Here is a 27,211-nt window from a genome sequence, read left to right as displayed (position 1 = left end):
GTCTCAGCCTCCCGAGTACCTGGGGCTATAGGTATGTGCCACCATGCCTGGCTAGTTTTTAAATATTTTTTTAGAGCCATGTTGTCCAGGGTGGTCTCGAACTCCTAGCCCCAAGTGATCCTCCCCTCAGCCTCCCAAAGTGCTAGGATTACAGGTGTGAGCCATCCAGCCCAGGCTTTAATGGTAATTTGAATTGTTGAATGTTGCAAAACCATTCTATTATAAGATGCCATGAGCAATTGCTGTAAATACCTTACCAATTCTTCCTGCCTCCAAAACATGATTTGAAACATAAAGCAAAGAAAGTGGATGCCTGGTACTGAGAAATGACATTTTGTTATGTGAAAATGTACTGCTTTTCTGCTATCTGAAAGAAAGGTTCTGAGAGGTAGTTAATTTGTCTTTTCTAGTACCCAAGCATGCTGCTGCCCAAATCCTCCCTGTACTTGGAAGCAGTATCTAATTTCAGCAATGATATAACCCACAATATAACTCACAAACTTCACCTCATTGAAACTTAGCCACCTTTGCACACTGAAATGTTACATAATAAATTTTAACACATTGAAAACTAGTGTTTATCCATATGGCCACATTAACTTTTTTTGTATAAATCTCAGAATAAAGCTTGATCTAGGTCTCATTGTAAGAAGTTCAATCATTACAGAAAAAGAAAATGTCCTCTAGGACCACAGAGTAAGATTGTGCAGGTTGTGGATTTGAGGTTGGTCTGGCTATGACATGTCACCCCATTGATCGCCAGGGTTGATTGTGTAGGTTGTGCCATGAACAACCCCAGGGGGCACTATTCACATGGTAGTAAATTTTTACATTTTTTAATGATAGTTTTCCAGCAGATGGCAGTAAATTGTCTGGAAGAAAGGGAGCTTTTAAAAAATTCTCACAAAGGTATATGATATGGGCTAGCAGGAGTGCTGGGTCATTCTTCTCCCCAGAGGTAACCTCTTTTAAAAGCTTGAAGTTGTCCTTCTAGACCACATATTCACATGCAGAAATATATGTACGTAGATAAACAGAACACGTTTTATAATTTTAAAACTTCTTTTATATATATATATATATGTATAGTAATAGACTATATTTTCTATCTTGCCTTTCTCAGTCAATATGTCTTGAAGAGCTTTCAATGTCAATGCATATAGACTTACCTCATTTTTTAATTTGATGCATAATATTCCACACTCTGAATGTACTATAGGTTATTGAAACATTTCTGTATTGATGAACATTTAACTTGCTTCATTTTTTTGCTGTTACCAACAATGCTGCAATGTCCATCCTTGCACATGTCTTCTTAGGCACGTGTGTGAGGGTTTCTGTAGGAGAGATACTGAGAAGTGATATTGTTGGGCCATCGGCCATACTGATTTTAGTTTTGCTAGGACACTGATAATTACTTTTCCATCTTACACTTTCATGAGCAGAGCATAAAAATATCTGCTGTCAACATGTGATGTTCTCAATTAAAAATTTTTTGACTAAGCTAACTGTTGAAAAATAGATTCTCCTTTTATGTTTATTAGCTATTGGTACTTCCTCTTTTGTGAATTGTCTGTTCATGTTGAAAGAGTTAAAAATATGGCACCCCAAAATATACTGCTCTGGCATATTGACTATTTTGAATCAAAGGCACTAAAGAACTGCCCCCGCAAATACACCCCTAAAACAAACAAAACCAAACAGGTGCAAGAAGATCACTCTGACTTTCATTCTGTTTCTTGAAAACAGGATAGGAAATTGCCATGTGAAAGATACTGTACTCTTATCAAGGACAGGAAGTCAAGACCTAGAAAATTCTGTACAGACCTTGTTAAAGTAAGTTGATCTTTTAAGCTTCTGCACATAATTTCGTCATTTTTTCACAACTCACCATTCTTTGTCCAAAGCAGTTATGTAAGCAATTGACTCGAACTGCTTCTTTGGGTCTTCATTTCCTATAAAAGCTTATATTAAAGCTTATATTAAATAAATTTGTATGCTTTTCTCCTGTTAATCTGTCTTATGCCAATTTAATTCTGTAGCCCAGCCTAAAAGAAGATGTAGGTAGAGTTTTGCTGCCCCTACAATACCTTCAGTGCTTGTCTCTTTGTTTATGTATTTTTGAATGCACTCCACATAACATTTGAATGATTCAAAGGATATAGAACAAAAAGTAATCTTCCTCCCACCCTTGCCCCTACCCCCTTACTTCTCCTCACTGAAGTCCATCCTTTCAGAGATATTTCATACATATACTGGTTGTTTAAAAAAATTTCAGTCTGTGTATGCTCATTCACAGAAAATTGTATAAATTAGTATAAGCATATTGTCTTCTGTAAGAGTTGTCATGAGATTTGGATACTACACAACTGTTTATTCAGGAGAGATGAGATATGCATTAAAAACAATTATATCTAAATGATATTTATAAAGCTGTTTCTTATTACTCTGCTGTAGTATTGGGTTAAGTAATTTATTTCTATTATATTATCTCTTAAAAACAAACCTATGGGATAGGTACTATTTCACCAATAAAACTGAGCCTTGGAGAGTTGAAGTGACTTGCTGAAGGTTCTCTGGCTACTAAGTAGAAACTTTGGGCTTAGAAGGAAGCTTTTTGGCACTGGAGCGTGAGCCTTAACCACTGTATTCTACTACCTCCACATGGTTATTGATTGTAACGTACCCAATATCCAGAACTAGTACCATGCATATCGCAACTTACAGGCTACAGCACATGTAGAGCGTAAGCCCTGAGCTGCTCCATCCAAGTGGATGGCTTCTCTACTGGTTTCTTGACTGATGGTGCTAATTCTACCATACTACAATTTATATCAAAGGCCTAGACATTAGATGCTTGGGACTGGGTTCATGTTCCATACGCTCAGTAATGCTAGGCTTTGTTTTGTTTTTGTCAGTTTTAACTAACCAATTTATTATTCTTAGTTTGTATAATAATAAAATAAAATTTGCCATTGAAACAAATGCTTTTAAAATACAGTTTTTGATAATGCAAAGCTTATTTTTTGGTTTTATTCCTTTCTTCTTCTTTTTTTTCCTTTTAAGGAATAAAACTATTTTGATAGAGCAAAAGGGACAGGACATCACTGCAGCATGCATCCCATGGGTGGGTCCTGTGCCATATTGGGCCGGGTACCCACCTCTCTGCTTGAGTATGTACTCCTGTTGTTCATGTAAGGACAAGTGAACACACAGCACATCTTCCGGTGATAATTCCCATTATAGACATTTTAGCACTTATAAGGATTTGTCTTCTTACCTGCATTTTCTATGTGTGGTAAAATGTGAGGATGTGTTAGATATTCTTAGTGCTTCATCTTTGAAAAAAATTTCAACTACTCTTTCTAATTTATGAATAGTTTAGATTGAAGAAAATCTTTTTTTTTTTTTTGAGACAGAGTCTCGCTCTGTTGCCCGGGCTAGAGTGAGTGCCGTGGTGTCAGCCTAGCTCACAGCAACCTCAAACTCCTGGGCTTAAGCAATCCTACTGCCTCAGCCTCCCAAGTAGCTGGGACTACAGGCATGTGCCACCACGCCCAGCTAATTTTTTCTATATATATTTTTAGTCGGCCAGATAATTTCTTCCTATTTTTAGTAGAGACGAGGTCTCGCTCGTGCTCAGGGCTGGTCTCGAACTCCTGACCTTGAGCGATCCACCTGCCTCGGCCTCCCAGAGTGCTGGGATTACAGGCGTGAGCCACTGCGCCTGGCCTGAAGAAAATCTTAAACTGTTTACAAACTGTTACAATTTGCTACTACCCCTTTGATTAAATTAGAATGTTCTCAATATTGAGCAATCAAATAGAGAAAAAAATTAGATGTTGACACTGATAGGAGATTCCAATGATCATTCACAAACTCCTAGTTTCAAATGCTGGTGTTCACTGAAACAGCTTCCAGTAGTCATTGATTTCTTTACAATAAGCAAATGCAACAAAATTGAGTTCATCAACTATATGTATAGTTATGAAATACTATTTTTCTATTTTATAAATGGGGTTCATTTGATGAAAACGTCCTATTGCTAAAGATGTTTGAAAACTACTAAATTGGACCACTAAAGAAAGGTTGTTGTAGGATTCTGAGAGTCAAGAGCTTTCACAGGAGGATGGAAAGCAGAAGGCGAGTTCCACCTCGATCTTGTTAATGAACCTGCAAAGGAGTTTTTGTTCCTAGGCTCAGTTGCTCAGTACACAGAAAGCCAATTACTGAGACAATGAGGATTTTCAAGGAAGAAAGGAAGTTTATTGCAGAGTATGACAACCGGGAGGTGGGAGGACTGCTTCAAATCCGCCTCCCCAACTGACAGGGTCAGGGGTGTTTCTAGAGATGAAATGAATCACGCATGAAGTGAGTGAGCACCATTACATGTTTGGGGTGGACTACAGAACATGCAAGCACAGCAAGAAATCATACTGGCACATACAACCACGTGATCAATAAATGGCAGATAAGCCCCTCCCAGGGCAGAGATTTTAGTGGTATAATGAGCTGGGGGGTAATACTGGTCATCTTTTCAGTCTTGCGTACGTGTGGGTTGTGGGGAGTAGGTTGTTCAGCTGGTCCTTGAGCAAGATTTTTGGTGGAATGTTGCTTATCTTGACTTCTCTGAGCAATTAGATGGTGTAAGTAAGGCCTTGTAGTTATCTCATGGCTGCAAAGATGTTATGCCATTTCTGGAAAAACAATTCAAAAAGGAAGGGATCAGTGAAACAGAAAGTTAAAAAGTTCTGGTCAGTAAATCTTACTGGCCTGGAACTTGAAACATAAGAGAACTGCAAAAAGGCGTTTTTGTTCATGGAGCTGGTTTCAATCCGGCCAAGATGAAATGAATGGGACTTGGACCAGAATGGATCAAGGGAAGGGAGTGGGTCAAAGGCAGTGCCAACTTTAGCAGGTTTGGGGCGTTAACTGGGAGAATAGTAGTCCACTAAGAAAAATAAGGAAGATGGGGGAGGTAGATGGATGTGAAGTGTAAACCTCTATATCTTACAAATAGGTAAGCTGGCTCAAAATTTTTTTCAAGTCTTGGGGAGGGGTGCATAGGATAAATATTTTGAAAAACCATATTAGATTGATATTCAAGAGTAATTATTTTTAACCACATTAATCTATATGCCTTCATGCTTTAAAAAAATAATTATGATTGCAAGATCAGAAATCAAAATCCAAATTGTCAATTTTAAAATTTTTCCTCACATCTCATTATTTTACGGTAAATGATCAAAACTGTCTTCTGTACATTATAAATATCTCATGTGATAGTGTTTCTCAAGAAGACAGGACCATTCATGTAAATGTAAAGGTAAAGTGCTTTAAATATAATGTTATAATAGTATCAGTTAATTATAATCTCTGACCACCGAGTCCAAACAAATTCCATTTTTACTGTCTGTGGATTTTGTAATTTTCCCAAGAGATGCAGGAAGGACAGAGGGTGGAGGTGGCTTTCCATAATGTGTCTAACAAAGTGCACTTGGCTTGGAGATGGTAGAGATTAGAGAAGAGGATCAAGTTATGGTAACAGCTAAAATTTAACGAACACTTACTATGTACCGGGCACGGTTTTGAGAGCTCTATCTGGGTTATTTCATTTAACTTCCACAACAACCCTATGAGGCTGGGGGTATTATTATCATTCTTTTTCAGGTGAGGAAATGAGGCCAGAAAGTTTAAGTTATTTTCCCACGGTCTCATAGTGAACAAGTGATAAAGCTAGTGATAAAGCTAAGATTTGAACCCAGTTAGCCTGACCATAGAAGCCACACTTGAGGCAGGATTTCGGCAGGTAAAAGGCTGAATGAACGCTTGTCAGTGGTATATCGACCACAAATATAACAAGGAAGTGAGTTTCTCGACTGCTTCTATTACAATCCTAAATACAAAGAACTGAGAAAATATTCTATGAGACATAAATATAAAATACCACTGATCCCTAGCATAAAGAAATTATGCCCAGAGAGACAGAAATGGTAATCATTGTTATGTGAAATTTTTTGTGCCTCTCATAGTTTTTATACACAGAAAATATTATTTTCATGTTATTTTATTTGTTTATTTATTTAGAGATGGAGTCTCACTCTGTTGCCCAGCTAGAGTGCAATGGCATCATCATAGCTCACTGCAACCTCAAACTCCTGGGCTCAAGAGATCCTCCTGCCTCAGCCTCCCGGGTAGCTGGGACTACAGGCACGCGCCACCACACCTGGCTAAATTTTTCTATTTTTAGTAGAAATGGTGTCACACTCTTGCTCAGGCTGGTCTCAAACTCCTGACCTCAAGCAATCCTCCTGCCTAGGCCTCCCAGAGTGCTAGGATTACAGGTGTGAACCACTGTGCCCAGCCTTGATGTTATTTTTACAGTATTTGATTTATTAAAGTTACAAGTTTAATAGCATAATTTTTCCTTAGTTTTTAAAGTTTGATTTACTCTGTGGAAAAACAGTTTTTCCTCTTCTCTCACCCCATAATCAACACAGAAGACTTCTGTGGCCAAATGTATGTGGTCACGAACAATCAAGTCAATTCTGCAGCAGACACGAGCTGAGTGTCCTCCAGCTCAGTTCAATTCTGACACTTTCAGGAAATAGCATCAGGTCCTGCAGGTTGAGGTTTGGTCCCACAAGATCGCCCCTCACTTTCGCTGGCAACTGAAATCGCTCCAGGTTGTTTCACCTGTGCTTGGACTGACGGGCTATAAATTGGGGATCCCATGCCCCCCTTCTTGGGTTTGATTAATTTGCTAGAGCAGCTCACAGAAATCAGAGAAACACTTAAACGCTTACTGGTTTATCGTAAAGGACATTAGAAGGGATACAGATGGAGAGATGCACAGGTCGAGGGATGGGAAGGGGCCTGGAGCTCCCAAGCCTTCCCCTGTCGCACCACCCTCCAGGAACCTGCACATGTTCAGATATCTGGAAGCTCTCTGAACCCTGTCCTTTTTGTATTTTTAATGGAGCCTTCATTACATAGGCATGATTGATTAAAGCACTGGCCATTGGTGACTGATCAACTCAATCTTTCAGCCCCATGTAGGATTTTAGGAGTTGTATGCCAAATATATATTTTACAATATCACACTAATCTCATTTTCTATTTATAACTCCAGCAAATTTTAACAAGCAAAGAGCCATTTGATTAATGTTGGATCCCATTAACAAACATACTCACCTCTAAACATTTTAAACTTCATTCATGAATTTAATATATTTGTTTCCCTTGTTAAGGTCTTTGTCTGATTCACAAGTAATTTGACATCTAATTAAGTTTATAAATGTGGTAAATCTGCTTCAATACTGTTTATTAACTTAGCAAGACTTTATCTTAAAATCATTAGCATATAGGTATCTATTGAATTACACATTTTAAACTTAAAAGTGCAAAGCAAATGGTTACTCCAGTAGGCCAAGTTCTCTTTAATATTATACGCACATAGAATTCCAAATATGCCCAGCTTCTTTAAAACAAAGTATTAATATTATGGGCTTGACTCAAACATTTTGTACTTAGTCCAGTCTTTCCAGGATTAAAATGCACGCCTACTAAGAATTTTGATATTTCTTCCCACAGGCGACTTTTTTGGTGACCTTATCAGTAGGCAGGGTTTCTTAATCACCGTTAGAATTCCCGTGTTTACCCAACCTCACTGGTGGTGAAACAGAAATACCTCAAGCTAAAAAAGACAACGGTCGCTTGAGTCAGTCCCCTGGATTTGGGTTGTGAGTTATTATTCTTAAACTAGAAATACAACCCAGCTGCTGAATTGGATTAAAATAATTTCTTATTGCTCCGTTCTATTCTGAATTCTTTTCATAGTCTACCTTTCTGTTAGGGTCATAATTTTAACAGATATTTAAATGACTTCCTTTAGACTCTCCAAGAGTTGTTTGTTGCTCTGTCTACAACTGTAAAATCATGCACTTGACAATAAATTCAGAAAGATTTTAATTTTGCAGAATCTCTGAGGACCTTAGATACATGCTGCATTTTGTATTCCAGTCAATGCTTTTCTTTGTAGAGCACAGGGACAAGAATTTGGAAAATACATTTTAATTTGATTTTCAAAATCAATCAAGGTTACATTCACTTGTGTGTTAAGACTTGGGCGCAATTTTAGGAAATTAAATAACAGTGATTCAGGGTTCAGCCATACAAGTTTGGGATTCAAGATGTTAAGACACAACGTTATATATTTAGAAGTTTTATCATGGAGTCAACATAGATGTAGAGTGAAGATATGTACATTTTCAGGTAGTCCTGGAATGGGTCCTGAATAATCATCGGCAGCGAGCTGTGTCTAATGGGAAAATTCATGCTTGAAAAGTGAAATATTAGGCAACGTTTATTAATTCTGTGTCATTTAGTCACCCAGTTACAGTTTTAAGTGTTATTGCGATTTTCCATGTAAACAGGTGGATCAGACCCAGTCCAAGGTGACATTTGAGAAATGCTTCAGGTTCCTTGGCAGATCTCATGGTTTTCCCCCCAAATGTTTTATTATGAGAAATTTTAAACATACAGAAAAATTGAAAGAATTTTACAGTAAACACCCATATGCCCACCACCTGTATTCCACTATTAACAGTCTGCCCTCTTGTTTATCACGTTATTTATCCATCCCTCTCCCCATCAGCAGTTCTCTCCTCAAGCAAAGGGACCGGGTTAGGAAGCCCAAGGTGGCTTTCAAGTGGTGATTCCCAAAGGTGCCGCTCGCACGCCCTCAGCCTCAGCGTCTGGGCAAATAGGGTTATTTCCCCTCCATCGCGATTTCAGGGACGAAGGCCACCGGCTACGGCTCTAGAGCGCCGCGCGCCCCCAGGCGGCCTCACCCACTGCCCAACAGGACCCGCTGAGGGCCGCCTCTCGGCTGCGGGGCGGGAGCCACACCTGGGCCGGGCGGCGTGGGGACAGCGGAAGCGACAGGCCGGGCGGCCACACGCGGGCGGCGGGCTCTGGGCGCGGGCGCGGGGCCGCTACGTGCGCGGGGAGCGCGGGGCTGCGCTCGGGTGCGCTCCTGGGCGCTCGCCGCCGCCGCCGCCGCCGCCGCGCCTTTGAGTCAGCAAACTCCGCAGCCCGCCGGCCCTGCCCTGCCCTGCCTTGCCCAGTCCTGCCCCGCGGGGAGGAGCTGCCCGTAAGTGACAGGGGACCTGCCGGCAGGCCTCCCTGCGCCGCCGGGGTGGGGATCGCGGCCGGGGGACGAGCCGGCCGCCCCTTCCTTTCCAGAGGTGCGGGGGTCCCTTCCCGCTGAGCCCAGGTGCCCGCTCCCCTGCGGCTCGGCTGAGGTTTGGGGCCCCTGGGATTGGCGCCGAGGAGCTGCCGTTTTTCCAGCCGAGGTGTGCGGGGGAGGAGGAAATGGTGGGCTTGTTTCCTGGGAGGATAGGGGGAGATGGAACGTGTCGATCCAGGGGTTCCTGGCTGAAAACACCTCGGGGAGAGGGTGGGGCAGACTGAAATTCTGGATTCCAGAAGTGGTGCTGTGGCACCTTACACCAGGCCGGGTTTGGGTGGGTATTTTATTATTATTACTATAATTATTCAAGAAAGGGTAGCTTTGAGTTTAGAAATTGGGAGGGGTAGGCAGGGTTTTTCGTGGGATTATGGGATTGAGGGAAAAGGCCTGAGGGAAAATTCACATTGACAGATTATCTGGTTTGGTGACACGAAAAGCAACAGCCTGTTTTTCAGTTATGGATGCATCATACTTTTCGAAAATTGCATTGATTATTGAGGGGGATGGTTATGGAACAGAGAGCAACATGTCCTGTTTGTCTGTTTCTGCAAGACACGTTTACACTTAAGAATAACAGAATTAGAAATTTAGAGCAGGAAGGAGGCTTTGCACATGATCACCATCAAACCTTTCATTATACAGACAAGGAGGCTAAGGCCCGGGGAGAGGAGCATGGAGACCAGGGTCATTCAGCCAGATGGCAGGAGAAACAGGCCTAGAACCTGTGGGCTTCTGATCCCCACTCCAGAGTTCTGTCCACTTGTTGGGTGTGGCCGTGTGACCTGGGTTTGGATTGCATGAACTCCCTCTGCTCTCCTGGGAGTAGGTTGGACCAGAGGGGCTGAGCTGGTGGCCAGTGAGAACAGAGTACCACCCCTAGACTACTACTGACCACCTCTAATGGGACTCCTCAGTAAGACAGTGGAGGTGGGGGACTCCCACTGCGGTTCTGCTGTCACTTCCAGTGATGTCTATTCCTAAGGCAGGTTTGTAGCTGGACCTTTATTGATTTATTTTTTTTAAAAGGAATGGTAGACTTAATACTGGCTGATAGGTCCACTTTTTTAATTTAATTAATTAATTAATTTTTTGGGACACGGTCTCACTCTGTTGCAGCTGGAGCGTGGTGGCAAAATCATAGCTCACTGCAGCCTTGAACTCCTGGGCTCAAACGATCCTCCTGCCTCAGCCTCTCAAGTAGCTGGAACTACAGGGGATCATACCATGTCTTGCTAATTTTTAAAATTTATTTTATAGAGATGGCATTTCACTGTTGCCCGGGCTGGTGTCAAACTCCTGGGCTCAAGGTGCTGGGATTATGGGTTTGAGCCATCGTGCCCAGCCAGGGCTGTTTTTAATAAAGATACAAAAATAAAATACATTTAGAAGTAAATATGTGAAGATGTGAAATGACGTGGTTAGCACCACCTCAGCTACTCATCCTGTTTCTTCTGCCGGTCCATTTCACTCTTACTTCCTGGTTACCACATCAGGTTGACGTTGAAAGAGTCGGATTTGCTCAGGCTGCCGCTGCGCCTCACCAGGGGTCTCTTGACTGGCACACTGCTTCTCTGCCAACCACTCTGGGCTGTGGTACACACTTCCTCTTATTTTACTAATGGGAAGGCCTCCTGAGTTTGGTATCCTGAAACTGGAAATAAATACCTTCATTAGGTTGCTGTGAAAAAAAGTCAAAATAAAAAAAAAAAAAATAAATAAATACCTTCATTCTTTTTCGAATAAAAGTGTATTAGTTAAAGAGTAATGCTAGTGTTCTACTACAGCAATTTTACTTTGGCGTGCTCTGTATCTTTTCTCAGCCCTAGGATCGCTACTTTAATTTTAAGGGTTCACTTTGCTAGTTAAACTAGTGGGGGGAAATGACTTCTTTTTCCTCTTTCGGTGTCAGGGCTGTGGTTTCACAACCACTTATGAAAGGCAGAGAACTGGTTCAGAGCAGGGTTTAGCCTACGTAGGGTTTCATTTACTTAAGGCTTTGTGGTTCTGTATGTTTTTCTATTGTATTCTCCTTGTTTTTAACAGTTTGTAGCAAGCCTCAGTGATCTAGGCACTAGAGATAGGCTTTATGGGGGTCTTTGAACCCCCCACAATTATGTGATTTCATGTTCATGTGTGAATGTGCATTATTTTGGGGGAGAGAATCCATAGCTTTCTTCAGATTCTTAAAGGATCACCCAGAGTGGAAAGATTAGTAATGACTATTATATTCCAATAATCTTACTCTGCAATGAGGCGACTGGGGTCTGGTGGAGAGGCAGATAACTTAATCTGAACTGCATAGCTAATGGAGGGAGAAAGGGGACTCAAACTCAGGTCTCCTGACTTCCAGTCTCATCTTCTTTCCATTATACCCCTACAGTTCCCTGTGGAGTAAGTGGTGCCAGGTGAATAAATTATGAAATGCCAAAGACCCCCGGCTCTCCCACCAGGCTGCCACAGCACGTGAGAGACTAGTGAAGCTTTCCGGCAGCACCTATCAAAATACAACATCTTTTGGCGTGTTATCTTATTAGCTGGGTCACTGTACTCTGATTTGGGATAGGAATCTACAACTCTGAGATAAGCCAGGAGAATACAAGCTGTTTGGAAAGAAGGGGAAAGTTTCAGAGCATGCATTGGTTGAGGCACAAGGCAGCCATTGAGACCTCTTGGTAAAATTGTCATGTTGGAACGTTTTTGCTGAGAGATTCGTAAATTCAAATGAAGTTCCCTGAAGTCTGACATTTCTGTGTAGTGTGTGACCCACTGGGAAGGAAGGCCATCTCCTAGCTACAGGTTGATGCACCAGCGACGAAAGAAGACTAATAGGTCATGAGACTTTATTAGTTTAGGCCAGCTCATTAGTGTGGATTAAATTTTACAAACTGATAATAAGGTTTACCTGGAAAAATAGATTTGTAAAAATAGGCAATACATTTTGGACAGAGTACTGAGGAGGGGCTTGTGCAGCCAGCTATAAAAATATATCACCTGGGACCAGTATTAGGAAGTCCAGAGATAGTTACATTGTAAAGATGGGAATTGAGTGTAAGATAAAATTGACTGTGGTACAGTCTGTTGGTACAGTTGGCTGTCCACTTGGGAAAAAATTAGATCCCTGCCTCATACCATTCACAAAAGTATGATAAATTCCATTTAGATTAAAGATTAAATGTCAAAATCAAAATTATAGAGGATGGTTTTTAGGAATAACTTTGGGGTAGGAAAGACCTCAAGTTTAATGAAACTCAGAAACCATAAAGGAAAATATTGATAGACGTAATTCATGAAACATTATACTTTAGTGAGAAAAAAGATGCCATAAACAAAGTTAAAAGGCAGATGACAAAGTAATAGAACAAATAGTTGGAACAAGCACAAAGTTTGAGAAATCAATAGGAAGAAATAATCTAATAGGAATGTGGACAAAGGCTATTAATAGATAATTCACTTATGTGTACAAAAATGCTTAACCTCATTAATAATTAGATAAGTGTGGATTAAAAACAGCCATGAAAGCATTTTTGTTTAGGCTGATAGTATCCAGTATTGGTGAAAGTGTGGGAAAGTAGATTGTCGTCATATACTTTTGGGGGGAGTATAACTTCGTACAGTCTCTTGGAAAGGCACTTTGCAGTGTTTATAATGTTTTAAAATTTGCATGCTTTCTGATCAGTACTTCCACTTCTAGGACCTTATTCCTCAGAAATACTTGCCTATTTGAAAAAAGAAGGAAGTTGCTATAAATGAGCTGATATGGAAAATGTCCATTATATATTATATTAGTCAGTTTGGGCTGCTATAACAAAATACCATAGACCGGTGGCTTACACAACAGAAATTTATTTTTTACAGTTTTGGAGGCTGGGAAATGCTGGCTGATTCAATTCCTGGTGAGGGCTCTCCTCCTGGCTTGCAGATAGCTGCCTTCTTGCTGTGTCCTCTTGGTAGAGAGAGAAAGAGAACAAGCTCCCCGGCGTCTCTTCTGACACTAATCCTATCAGGAGGGCCCCATCCTTTTGACCTCATCTAAACCTAATCACCTCCCAAAGGCCCCATCTCCAAATACCAACACATTGGGGCTTAGGGCTCTACTGTTACAAATTTGGAGGGGACACAGTCTATAACATGTATTAAGTAATGAAAGCAAAGTGCAGAACAGGAGGAGATAAATGACCTCAATTTTTGGAAAAAATAAAATCTGGAAGGATACGCCCCTAATTGTAGACAGTCATTACCTATGGAGAGTACAATTAGAAAGGGAATGATAGTATAGAGGATTTCAGCAATATATTCCTATTTTTAAAAAATTTTAGATTTTGAAATAATTTTAAACTTATAAAAAAGTAGCAAAATAATCTTTTATTTTTTTAAAAATGAGTATGTAACACTGAAACACAAAAATAATATTTAAGAATGCCTGTGAAAAAAACAACAAAATGATTTAAAGTATAAATTGGGCCCTCCTGCCCAGAGCCTCCCAGCTGGGCTCGCTGGGTAGGGCATGGTCTGCACTTGAGTAGAAGCCTGGCCTTCTGGATTTCCAGATGAGTATTCTCAGCTGCCTTTTTGGCTACTCATTCCAAAGGTTTGTCCCAGCTTCCACTCCTGAAGGGAGAAATTGTTATGTATTAATAGCAAGAATATTGCTTAGTTCAAAAGGGTGTCTACCCAAGATAATGTGTTCCTTAAGCACTTAAAAAAATCAGCATGCATCTCTCAATTTAGTTTTGTTTCCTGGGTATAGCACAAAACTAGTCCTGTTATCCTTTCCTAGTTGGTGTTTTCTCAGCATACTGGCCCTCCTCCCAAAACACACACACACACACACACACACACACGCACAAGGATTGTCTAACCTGGGCTTTCTGGCATTAACAGTCCAGATATCATGGACTGTTATTCACCTGTATAGTTAAAAACGTGTATATTCTCTGGCACTCAAGAAATCTGTCTGGTTAATAGTGGAACTTAAGATGAACTACATATGTAGATATCCTTGTGGTTTGTTTTCCCCCCAGGCAGTATGGATCCCTTAGTAAGATAAAAAAGGGAACTCTTGGGTCCCCTTCAGAGTCAGGCTGGAAATTCGTATTAAATTCCTATTAGCTGCCAAGGTGCCCTCCATTAGGAAGCCGTGGATTCCTGGTGGTGGGAGAACAGAAAAGGGGGTGAGGGGAACCAAAGGGGTGCTAAAGGCCAAAGGCAGACTTTGGCGAGGATCAGTCCTGTGTCCAGGGAGTGATAAAGCTTTCTGACTTGCTTCCAGAAGCATTTTATATTAATATTTGTTTGGCATGCTGACATGTTTTAGGAAAGAGAGGGGTACACCCGTTGGTACTCGTCATGTACCACACACTGCCCTGGCCACTTTGATTTACATTGTCTCATTTAATCCTATGAAATAGGAATTTTTGTGCAATAGGCCATTATCTCCAGTTCAGAGATATTTCATGACTTGAACCCACAGCTGTTCCCATGCCCATTTTTTTCCTTCAGCACGCTATCTTAAGATTCCGACCATTGTGTTTGCTTTTAGAGCCAAGATGACACTTTCTCTGATACAACTATTGAGGGAAAATGTAAAAGCCATACTGCGTACATTATTAGGTATAGGACTCTGAGGTTTCCACTTCTGATCCTCAAACATAATCCATGTAGGTTATAAAAGGCTGTAATTTGGGGTCTGGGTTATAAATTTTTTCACTGACATCATGGACCACCAGGGCTTTGTCTTGGTTTATTTAGAAGAACCATGCGGTAGATGTAAAACTTTAGAGATTCTAACTTTAAGATCAGTAGTGCAAGGTTATTTTCATCTCCTTTTTTCCATCCTCCTTTCCCACTTTTCTGTCTCAGATATGCATTTTCCTTCTTCGTGCCTCTTTATGCTTTCTTGATTCTGCAAAAGCCCCTGTAGCATTTGGCTATAGTTCCGTTGGTATCAGAGAAAACGTGGAAAGTCACAACTTAAGCCTCCTGGGCCCAGAACCTTATACAGCTGTCATCTATGTGAGGCCCTTGCCCTAAAATGGCCTTGAGAGCCACCTCCTTTGCAGGCAGGAGACAGACCCTACCCAGCTGGACTCCAGCAGTGACAGTGGGAGGTGCCTCCCCTGCAGCTCTGAGGCAACCCCACCTTAGCACTGTTTTCCATTCAGCTGGCCGCCTCTGCCTGCAGCCGGCCTCCCCTTTCACAGGTTTGCACGGCTGCTCTCTTAAGCACAGTGCAACTCAGCCTGGCCTGCCTGTCCACTAAGAACGGCCCGGGCCCCTGGTGTGATCTCTTACTCGTCTTGTGTGCGTTGTGTGCTCTTGTCCTTTGTTTTCACCAGCATGGCTGCTTTCCACATGTTTTCTGCTACTTCCCCGGACCTCAGTTCCTGTGACCATTTCTGCTGCATTCTGACAGGGGCTGCGCTTGGAGCCTTGACCCCAGTTTTGCCATGTCTAGGCACGATCTATTTCTGATAGTCTCAGAAATGAGAGAGAGAGAGAGAGAGAAAGAGAGAGGAGACCCTCAAGGGAGATCAGAGGTAACACTGTGGTTTGGATTCTCCTCAGCTAAAGTCAGCTACTGGGAATTGGAATGCATTAGCTTCAGCTCTAGTGGTGGCAGATCACCAAAAGACTTTGAAAGGCTTTTTCATTCTTCTTTCAAGATTTACAGTATTCCTGCTCATTCATCCCTTTGTGCTTTAGCTGTGGCTGGTTGTGAGGAAGACAGACCCCCTCTCTAAAGTTAGCATCGGCAATGGGGGCTTATTGCAAGGATACCACAGACAACTCAGAGACAATTGTGTGGACCTAGAGAGTCAGAAACCAATGTTGCTCTTTCCCTCATCTCCCAAGGGCTTCCAGGTCTCTAACTTCCCTTCTCTGTGCCTCCCCCTGCGGTTTCTCTACTTGCATGCGGCTCTGTGTGGCCTGCCTGGCCCTGACTGCACTGTGGTTTTCCATTCAAATGCTCATTGTCCTCTGATGCATCTCTCAGGCCCCCCCCCCCCCTTTACTTTCTGCCTCTGTGACTCTGAACTCCTCAGCTCTCCTCTCCTCTGGCCACTCCTGCTCCATTCCCTTGCTGGTGCCTCTGATCCCAGATCCCTGCCATTAGCAGCTCCTCAGGGCTTGTCCTGGGTCCTCTTCCTCTTCTCTGCACTCTCTTCCTAGATCTGTTTTCCAACATTTTCATGCATAGGAATTATCTGGGAAACTTGTTAAGGCAGATTTTTGGGTCTCAATATTCTAATTTAGTAGGTCTGGGATGAGACCTGGGAATCTGTATCTTATTCTAGAGGCCACAACAAACACTAGACAAGCTGGTTTTATCGTTTTGTTAAGTATTGTTGATAAACCGCTAATTCCCAGATGCGGACGTCTAGCTGTCTACCGAGAACTCCAGGTTTAGACATTGAACACTGAATTTGACTGTGGCTCCTTGGATGTGCCACAGACATCTCAGATTAACTTGCCCAACGCTGTTGATCCTCCCCTCCCCTCCCCTGTTTTGTAGGGCCTGACGCTTAGACCCTACAGAGTTCTTTCCTGTAAGGAAAAGAACGCAGAATTGAGAAGACAAAATGAGGTAGGGGAGCATGGAGGTGCCCATGCAGATGTTGGCTCGGACACTTGGCTTCTGTGGACTCTGGTCATTCCTCCTCTGCCCCAATGCCGTCTCCTCCACCCTTCCCTGTCTGAATAGAGGCCTCTGCCCTCCATTCATTCGTGCAGGCCCGAAACCTAGGAGCCATTTCTCATCTTCACCCCACACCGGAGCCTTCTCAAAGTCTTACTTGATTCTCTGATTCCGACCCCCTCCCCCCTAATCACAGCTGCCGCCATTACTCTCACATCAAGTCTCTCTTGTTCTACTTTGCTCCTCTCTGATTCATTTTCCCAAAAGCAGTCAGAGTAATCGAAAGCGGTGGTCCCCAACCTTTTTGGCACCAGGGACCGGTTTCATGGAAGACAATTTTTCCACAGATGAGGGGAGAGGTGGAGCTCAGGCGGTGATGCAGGCGATGGGGAGCGGCAGGAATATAGATGAAGATTCCCTTGCTCCACCCGCCACTCACCTCCTTCAACAAACGGGGGTGGGGCCAGCAGAGCTTTGTGGCTCGATCCCTAGCAGGCTGCAGACCGGTACCTGTCCACAGCCCAGGGGTTGGGGACCGCAGTTCTAAAGGACATACATTGGGACATGCTGCTCCCCTGATTTGCTCCAGCCCTGCCATGTGTCGTGTGAATGGCTGAGCCTGGTGGCCGCCCAGGGCTGTGGGCAGATGCGAGAGGGTTGGGGTGGGATCACACTGCACAAGCCTGACTGGGGACCAGTTTGAAAGCAGCGTGGGTGTGTCTGCGAGGCACACCAGAATTACCAACTGCGCTTGTTTGTCACACGCAGCCCCAGTTTACCACCTTCCCTGGAAGAACTTGGGGCTGTGTGTGACCCGGGAGGTGAACACAAATGCTCCTGACTTCTTTGCTTTTCATTGCATTCCTGTGGAGTTTAGATGTTAAACAGTATAATCAGACTATGTTTAATTACTTTTGGGGAAGAAAGACACATTGTCTTTTAACACAGGTGTTATCTGGGTCCCTGTTCCTCAGAGAGCTTATTAAGCCCTGCCCGGGTTTTCTGCTAATTCCCTGGGGTGTGGGGGGAGGGCTCATGCGGTCTTTCTCTCTTACCCTGGAGTCAGCCATGGCACAGACTCAGCCCGTTGCCTCATTGATGGAGAAATGCACGCCACAAAGTGACTTTACTGGGTTAGGGGAGGAGTCACCGAGGAGTCAGGCGCCTGACCTAGGACATCCCTGCCCCTCACTCCCTCCCCCCTCGCTTTTCCCTGAGCTCCAGTCTTTCCCTCTGTAACTGTGGCTGCTTCCCACTTCCTCTCTTAGACTTAGAAATCCGCATCGATCAAAGTACAGGGCAAAACAAAGGGCTTTGTATGGAGCCTACACTCCTTGGAAGATACAAACACACAAGAAAGTTTTCTACCACACCATAATATCTTCCCCTTTCTTACTGATACAGCAGCTCTTACTGTAGAGTGCCACTTGGAAGAGCTGGGGAGGAGGTGAGCTGTTCTGCTGTCCCCCAAAGGTCGACACCTGGGTTGGGGTGGGCAGCGTTACCATAGCTCTGGTTCTTGTTTTCGGATGATCAGACCCTGAGAAACTGAGCTCCTTCTGCCCAAACACACAGGAAAGTTCCTATTCTGGGAAACTGATTTAATGATTTACAATCAGGTGCAGACCAGAAATATTGAAAAACTGTGACTCTGCTTTGAGAACTTTGCCAAACTGAGTATGTAGACAGACACATGTCAACTGCCCTTGGATTGTGGTCAGTACCTCTGGCAAATAAGAGCTTAACAGTAACTTTGGCATTTCTCTCTTTTTTTTTTTTTTTTTTGAGGCAGAGTCTTGCTCTGTCCCCCAGCCTGGAGTGCAGTGGCGTCAGCCTAGCTCACTGCAACCTCAAACTCCTGGGCTCAAGAGATCCTCCTGCCTCAGCCTGCTGAGTAGCTGAGAATACAGGTGCGTGCCACCATGCCATGCATGGCTAATTTTTCTACTTTCGTAGACACAGGGTTTCACTCTTGCTCAGGCTGATTTCGAACTCCTGACCTTAAGTGATCTTCCACCTCAGCCTCCCAAAGTGCTAGGATTACAGATGTGAGCCACCGCGCCCGGCCTTTCTCTCACTCTTAAAAGGACTTTCTGTATGACTTACCTTAGGCTTCTTGGATCAGGCACCTTAGGCTTCTTGGATCAGCCATGAGTAAGTGATCTGACGTTTGCAGGGAATGGCCCCAGTGTGTGTTTCACACGCGCGGGCTGTGTTTCAGTGCATATAGATTTAAAATATTCTGTTCTCTAAATACTATTATCCCATCTGACAAAAAAGATACTTGAAGAGAAAATTTTTTTAAAGGAACAAATTTTCTGTGATCATGAGGAAGGCACCTCAGCATTGTTCACAGAGGGGAGGAGCCTGGAAAAGTCTAAGGCAGAGTGTGAACAGTGACAACTTCTGGCACAGTGGGAGTCGGGCACATGCCTCCGTGTTTGCTCATGTGATCTTTAGAGCAGACCCAGAAGGTAGGCTGTTATCCCCCTCTGACAGATAAGGAAACTGAAGTACACAGAGATTAAATAATTTCCCTTGGCAAAGGGTAGAATGTGAATTCACCGCTAGGCGGTTTGCAGGTGAACAGTTATACCCCCTTTCCCAGGGATAGTGCCCTTCCTGCGCATTTTAGGGGGGCGCTCCTCGCTCAAAAGTGAAGTCTTCCTTCTTATTTGTCCCTCAAATTGTGTGCCAGTTCTTCATATTTGAACTGATGTCACTTTGGGTAGATGTGAACTTGACAAGAAGATCCTACACAACTGCCCATGGTTCCTGTTCTTATAAGTAACTGAAACTGCTCCCTGTCAAGGGGTTGTCAAGACACAGATAGCCAGGGTGCTGGCAAGTTTATTTCCAGTGTGTTGCAATGCTTTTCCTTTTTTAAAAGAGAATTTCTCACTCAGTTTAAAAGCGGAACATATCATGTTGAATTTTTTCTCTAATCTGCATACCTGTCCCCTTTCCTTATCTCAGCCCCAAGCTGTTCTCCAGGTGCTGAAGACGGCTCTCTGTGGCTGCCCTCTGTCCTCCATCATCCTAACGTGTTCCCAGTTGAACCTCTAAAAACAGGCCTCCCTTTCCAACTTCCCCAGTCTGCTGGGGACACGAGGCTTCTTCCAGTCACCCGACCTGTGAGTCACCTTTGACGCCCTTTTCTCCATCATGCCTCGTGTCCAACTTCTTCCTGTTATGTATTTTAATAGTCTTTATTTTTTAGAGCAGTTTTAGGTTCACAGCAAAATTGAACAGAAAGTATAGAGTACTTAGCCCATTATCAACATGAGCACCAGAGTGGTACATTTGTCACAGTTGAAGAACCTGCATGGACACATCAGTATCACCCAGAGTTTGCATTAGGGTTCATTCTTGTGGCATGTTCTAAGGGTTTGGCAAATGTGTGATACCATGTATCCAGCATTGTCGTATCATACAGAATCGTTTCACTGCCTAGATAACCTTGGCTCTGCGTCTTGTTTTCAAGTGTGCTTTTCCGTTCCCACTGCCTACCTGAGTCCAGGAGCTTTTCTCCCGGCTGGTGCCTTCCCGCAGTCCCCTGATGGAGCTCATGGCCTGTAATTTCTCTCTCTGGCAAGCCATCCTCCCCCATCACAGATCCATCGTCGCCATCATGTCAAGCTTCTACTTACCCCATCCCTGCCTTCCAACAGGATAGAAGTCCATATTCCTCCTCTCATCCTTCAGGAACTTCCCCATCCTAAAATGCCCATCACAGCCTGTGATCCTATGAGAGATATATACAGATATAGATATATTATAAATATATATAGGTGTTCATCCATGGTTCCTGGCTCATAACTCCCATAGCTCTTGTTACAATCTTGGGGCACTTTAGGCCTTCGGAACAGCCTCAGGAAACAGAATCTCTCTCTGACCTTCTCCTGCCCTCTTTTCACCTGCTCCTTTTTCTCTCCACTGCTAATCTTCCCCCTCCTTTCCATAAAGAAATCCTCTGACCTACCTTGTCTGATTGGAGGTCATAAGACCCCTATTTTAGAAAGGGTCCTGCCCTGTACCCTGGGAGAAGGAATGCTACAGAGCGAGGCCAAGAAGAATCTGTACAGATAGCCCTTGCTGGGCTTCCCCTGCTCAGTCTACTAGTATTGGAGCCTACCCTTTTTGTCCAATCACGTTTTTACATGGTTGTCAATCATGACTACCCAATGAAATCTCCATAAAAAGTCCAAGAGGATGGAGTATGGAAAACTTCCGGATAGCTGAACATGTGCAGATTCCTGGAGGGTGGCATGGAAGCTCCATGTCCCTTCCCCAGTGCCTCACCGTATACATCTCTGTATCTGCATTCTTTGTAATATGCTAATTTATAGTAAACCAGTAAACAGGTTTCCCTGAGTTCTGTGAGCTGCTCTAGCAAATTATTCAAACCCAAGGGAGGTGTCATGGGACCCCTGATTTATAGCCCATTGGTTGGAAGCACGGGAAAAACAACCTGGGGTTTGCAGTTGTTAACAGAAGCAGGGGCAGTCTTGTGGGACTGAGCCTCAACCTGTGGGTTCTGACATTATCTCCGGGTAGATAGTGTCAGAACTGAAATGGGGGACACCCAGCTGGTGTCTGTTGTAGAATTGATTGCTTGCTTGTTGGCTGGGAGAAATCCCCACACATCTGGTCACAGAAATCTTCTGTGTTGATTGTTGTTGAGTGAAAGAATAGAAAAAACTGCTTAGCGCTTGAGTTTTTCTGCTCAGCCCTTTGAGATAGACCTCCTTGCCAACATAGGCCCTCCACTCCTAGGGGATTGGGCCCCTCACTTCTCCCAAAAGCATTACTGCTTCTTAATCACCCCAGTTTGGTCCTGTTTGCTCTGCTTGTCCTAATGTGATAGCAAGACCTGGCCAAGCTCTGCGTTCTCTGTGAAGCCTCCCCTTCCGGTCTTCTTCCAGGAGCCCTGTTATCAGTTTCTTCAGGCACATACCATGAGCATTGCATTACAAGTGACCTGTTTTGTATCTATGTCTTGACATCTTTAGGTCTTAGGAGCCACGGACTGTTTGTTAAAAAAAAAAATCCCTTGGACGTGGTGGCTCCTCTGCAATCCCAGCACTTTGGGAGGCCGGGGTGGAGGTCGGAGAATCGCTTGAGGCTAAGAGCTCGAGACCAGCCTGGGTAACATAATGAGATCCTGCCTCTCCAAATATAAGAAAAATTAGCCAGGTATGGTAGCATGTGCCTGCAGTCCTAGCCACTCGGGAGGCTGAGGCAGGAGGATCATGACCCAGGAGTTCGAGGCTGCAGTGGGCTATGATCATGACACTGAACTCCAGCTGAGTGACACAGACAGACCTTGTTTAAAAAAAAAAAAATCCCTTGCCAGGGCCAAACCTAGAACTATCATGCGATAGGCTCTCAATGATTACTTATTGGATTGACTTGTCGTTGTGGCCCTTTGTAACTAATGGCCCTAAACAGGGCCACACTTCTCTCAGTTTTACCTCCTATTTGAATACGAGAAAGTCTTTTTCAGACGTCTGGTTGTTGGCTTTTCCCAGGTTCATATACAGGCAGAACTCTGCCCTTGCCCCATATCCCTAAAGCATTCTGAGCCATGACTACACAATTTATTGGTTGGCACTCTTCACTCATCGTATCTTTTTAAATTTTATTTTATTTACTTTTAGAGATGGGGTCTTACTCTGATGCCCAGAGTGGAGTGCAGTGGTGTGATCATAGCTCACTGCAACTTTGAACTCCTGGGCTCAAGCGATCCTACTGCCTTAGTCTCCCAAATGACTGGGACTATAGGTGTGAGCGGCCTTCATTGCTATCTTCTAAGCATTTATTTCTAAGGAGGAAGACTGGATGCCCTGTTAGATGTAGGGGGTACCGTCTGGTAAGGGTTGGGGGCTCTTCTGAGTCTGTCTACTTGGGTCTGAATCATGGCTTCTTCACTCACCAGTTACATGACCTTGGGTACCTTTTCCTTTTCCCTGTTTGTAAAATTGGCGTAATCATGATGCCTGGCTTGTGGGGCTGTCATGAGGACTACTTGGGATAATTCGCATTGCAAGCTCTGCACAGTGTCTGGCACATAGTAAACAATCACTTTTTTTTTTGGTCTGGTTGCTGTTTTGGCTTTTTAATGGCATAATTTTAACATCATTCCCCAATCTCACCCTCAACAGTCCAGAGGAGTTATGTAGGAAGGAAAGAAAACAATAGAGGAAGACACGTGGTGTTTAAGGCATTGCACTCTGGGCTGTCGCTGGCCAAACGCTTTCTTTCCTCACAGGATGAGTGACTAAGCGAGTGGGCTCATGAGTGGGTTGGCAGGAGGCAGGGTATGTTGTTCTTAAGCCAGTCCTTGTCACCCCAGGTGGCGGGGCTGCTCAGAAACTTGATGGTGATGAAATAAAGAGCATTAGCTGGAACTAATTCAATCAAATTTAATTTACCCCATATTTATTAGGCACTGATGGTATGCCAGGCACTGCCCTAAGGGCTAGGCTTATAAAGCATAAATAATTAGGACAAAGTCCCTGCCCTCACAGGACTTTTGAGAGGACAGACAATACACAAGAAAATAGATTAATGGATAAATAATAAAATAATACCGACTGTGACAAAGTCTCACGAGAAAATCAAAGGATAGCGCATTAGGAGCATTGCTGGGGAGTCTGCGTCAGTGGGTGGTCAGGGACTGGCTTCTCTAAACCAAGACCTGAAGCATGGAATGGAGCCAGGGTTGGGTGGTGAGTTGGGTGGGGGAGGTGGGGGGGGGGAGCAGTCTTGAGGGAACAAGAGGCCTAGAGGGCCCGAGGTAGGAAGTTTAGGAACTGGCCTGGTTAGTGCGAATGGAAGAGAATGCAGGAGCTGGGGAGAGTTAGGCAAAGGGGCTGGTTGGAGAACCCAAGGGATGTGTGTGGTTTGTGGGGATTGCACAAGTACAGACCCTGCCCTCTGAACAGTGGATATTTTTTCCATCATCGGCACACTTGAGGGGGCATGCCGTGTGCTCCCGGTGTGGGGCCGTTGTGGTGGTGGGGGGGGTGTTGGGGTATGTGTGATTTGAAAAGAGCCCCCCTGTGATTTGGATACACCTTACTTTCTCCACTTCCCCAGTTGAGAAGTGCTGCTCCTCACAATCCACTCAGAATCTCAGGGGATCTGGAAACTTTCTTTTACTTTTCAATTACATTTTGAAAGGTTATATATACAGGCACACTTTAGGAACATGGAATTCTGTCAATTGATGAGAACATTGGCATGGACCTTTGAGGATGAGTCACTGTGTAATTGGATCACTGTTGGTGGCCCACTTAAATAAATACTGTTTTTGAATAGAAAGTTATTCATATTCTTTTTTTTTTTTTTTTTTTGAGACAGAGTCTCACTCTGTTGCCCAGGCTAGAGTGAGTGCCGTGGCGTCAGCCTAGCTCACAGCAACCTCAAACTCCTGAGCTCAAGCGATCCTCCTGTCTCAGCCTCCCGAGTAGCTGGGACTACAGGCATGCGCCACCATGCCCGGCTAATTTTTTCTATATATATTTTTAGCTGTCCATATAATTTCTTTCTATTTTTAGTAGAGGTGGGGTCTCGCTCTTGCTCAGGCTGGTCTCGAACTCCTGAGCTCAAACGATCCGCCCACCTCGGCCTCCCAGAGTGCTAGGATTACAGGTGTGAGCCACCTCGCCCGGCCTCATATTCTTTTGAAGTTATTTGGAAAAGACTTTGGAGGTGTCCTCTAAGATTTTAATGCATGGGGTGTTGTCCTTTTGTTGAGAGGCAGTACAAGGGAGAGGAGAGACTTCTGGCGTCCCGGAGTCCTGAGTTTGTGTCTGTAGTATGTGGTGTGGCTTTGGGAAGTAACTTAACCTCTTTGGTAACATGGGACAAATAAATCTTGCACTGCCTGCCTTGCCAACTATTGTGGGACAGTGCTTATAAACTACAGAGTATCAGAAAATAAAAATTACTTTAAAAAATTAAATTTAGTTTTCATACATTATGGCCAATAGCACATTATGGCCAGGATATAATTCATGACCATAGAACTGAACTTTTCACTGTTCACAGACTACAGGTCTCTAGAAGAATCTGAAGGAGAATATTTTTATAACTTTGGGGTAGAAATGGTCTTTGTAAATGTGCAAAACCTAGACGCCATAAGGAAAAGCTTGATAAAATTCATTACCAAAAAAAAAAAAAAAAAAAAAATTGGCATAGCAAAACCACCATAAGCAAAATAGAAGAGATTACAAACCAGAAAAATATATTTGCACTGAATGTTATGTATTAAGTATTCATTTCCCTAATTAATACAAAAAAGAACTCCTACAAATCAGTAAGGAAAAGAACAAGAATTCTATAGGAAATTTGATCAAAGGATATGAACAAACAATTCATATAAAAGGAATTAGTGGTTCCTAAACACATGAAAAACGCTGAACCTCATGCATAATTGAAAAAAAATACCAATTAAATCACACTGAGAGAGGCCACTTTTTGCCTATCTGGGATTGGCAAAGATAAAACCTTTTTGAAAACTAATCATGTTTGGGAAGATATGGGAAAGTAACTCACTTATATATGTTTGGTGAATATATATATTCGTTCCCCGCAGAGGGCACCTACTAGTATCTGTCAGAGTTAATAATTCACATGATCTTGCTCAATCCAAAAATTTCACTTATAGAAATTTATCCTTCAGATATACTCAACTCGAGTATTCACTGAGTGCTGTTTATAATAGTACTTGAGTATCTGTCAGTGGTGGCTGGTGAAATGAGGTGTGGTACATCCACACAATAGAATAGTATGCAGCCACAAAAAGAGAACAAGCTTAACTAGAAAATTATTTAGCAGGTCCCTGATCTTTTTCAAAAATTTACTTTATTGCGTTAAGAACACTTAACATGAGATCTACCCCCTTAACAAATTTTCAGTGTATAATGCAGTACTGTTAGCTATAGGTACAGTGTTGTGCAGAAGATCTCTAGAACTTCTTCATCTAGCAGATACTTAATCTTGTTAGAACCTGTAAACTGAAGTCTTCTCTTCCCAAGGCTGTTGCTTTGCTTCACCCGATGCACCTCTCTTGGTGAAGAGTTTGCTTAACTGAGCTTTTCTTGATCGTTTTGCCAGCATGGGCGGACCTGCCATGTCTGGGACTCTCTGAAAAGAATATTCAGAGGATTTATGAGCCTGTAAAGACTTCATGTTAACAAACGGTTAAATAATTTAGGCATTAGACGAATTTGGGGCTCTGCCAAACCAGTGTGGCTAAGTCTGTGTTTTTCTCGAACATTCATCTTAACAAAACCCCACCTCTTGTCTTCACATTCTCCTCTTAAAGATCATTGTCCCCTGTGGCATAAAAATAAAAAACATTGTGAAATCAATCCTGTCATCAGACTGATAATCAAATCCTGAGCTCCTTAAGAATCTGAATTTCTAAGAGGTAGCAAATACCCTTTTCTTTTTAAAAAAGTTACTCCTTTTTGTTTTGTTAGACCAAAACGGCTTGTGGATGGCTATGTTTTCAAAGGGTAGTCCATTCTCATAAAGGACTTAATGCTTCCACTGGCTCAACATTTTATATATATATGGGTCCTGTGTGGCTTGTTTAAAATATATTGCTCTAAAACCCTTGGGCTTTTCCTTGTGACATTGACTTGTGAGGAAGTGCTGAGATTTAGTAACTCAGTATTTTTGTAGTATATAGTTTCCTTTATTTCCAGTGGCCTTCAGTTTTGAAGTTGCAAGTGTGAACCGCATGTGATTCTACTTAAAGTATTTTAAGAAAAAAGAAATCTGAGGGAGGGAATAGAAAGTAGATTAAAATAGCAGGAAGAATAATCAAAATAGAAAAGCCATATTTGTGAAAAGAGTCAACCGAAATGCATGGGAAAATGGATTCAGACAAAATGTGTTAATTGGGTTGATCAGGAGTAAATAATAAATCTGTGTGTTTGGGAGCACAGAAAGCTCTATAGATTCGATCGTGGGAATATTTGTTTATATGAGTTCAGAACCTAGGAACAAAGGCCTTCTTCTAGATAATGCCATTATCACACCAGGAAATTAAATTTTGTACATCATCTAATAAACATGTCCACATTAATATGTCCTCATTTCTCCCAATAATGTCATTATAGCTTTTTAAAAATCACAAAATACTCAACAACATTTTTAAATTGCAGGATAGCTAATTTACTACAAAATCAAGTGAGTTTATATTTTCTATTTGGAAAGCAACTTTAAAAGGGGTGCTTTCTTTTACATAAATGGAATTGAGGCTGCCAAATTTGAGATTTTGATCTTTATATCAAATTTATATTTAG

General features: G+C 42.9%; 1 protein-coding gene across 3 annotated transcripts in view; it reads left to right on the top strand.

Moving 5' to 3' along the window:
• The first annotated feature begins 9,096 nt into the window (after window positions 1-9,096).
• SNX10 (sorting nexin 10) overlaps window positions 9,097-27,211 on the top strand; it is a 70,313-nt gene continuing 52,198 nt past the window's right edge. The window contains exon 1 of one of the 3 annotated variants that reach the window (XM_069461577.1): window positions 9,097-9,154. The gene's annotated coding sequence lies outside the window, so the exon portion shown is untranslated. Of the gene's footprint in view, window positions 9,155-9,308; window positions 9,357-18,722; window positions 18,800-27,211 lie in introns of those variants that run through there. The other 2 variants (XM_069461574.1, XM_069461576.1) reach the window with 2 other exon arrangements.

The sequence above is a fragment of the Eulemur rufifrons genome, chromosome 29, assembly GCF_041146395.1.
Source record: "Eulemur rufifrons isolate Redbay chromosome 29, OSU_ERuf_1, whole genome shotgun sequence".
Classification (NCBI taxonomy): domain Eukaryota; kingdom Metazoa; phylum Chordata; class Mammalia; order Primates; family Lemuridae; genus Eulemur; species Eulemur rufifrons.
Note: the sequence above shows the minus strand (reverse complement) of the source record. Positions and strands in the feature narration are given on the sequence as shown.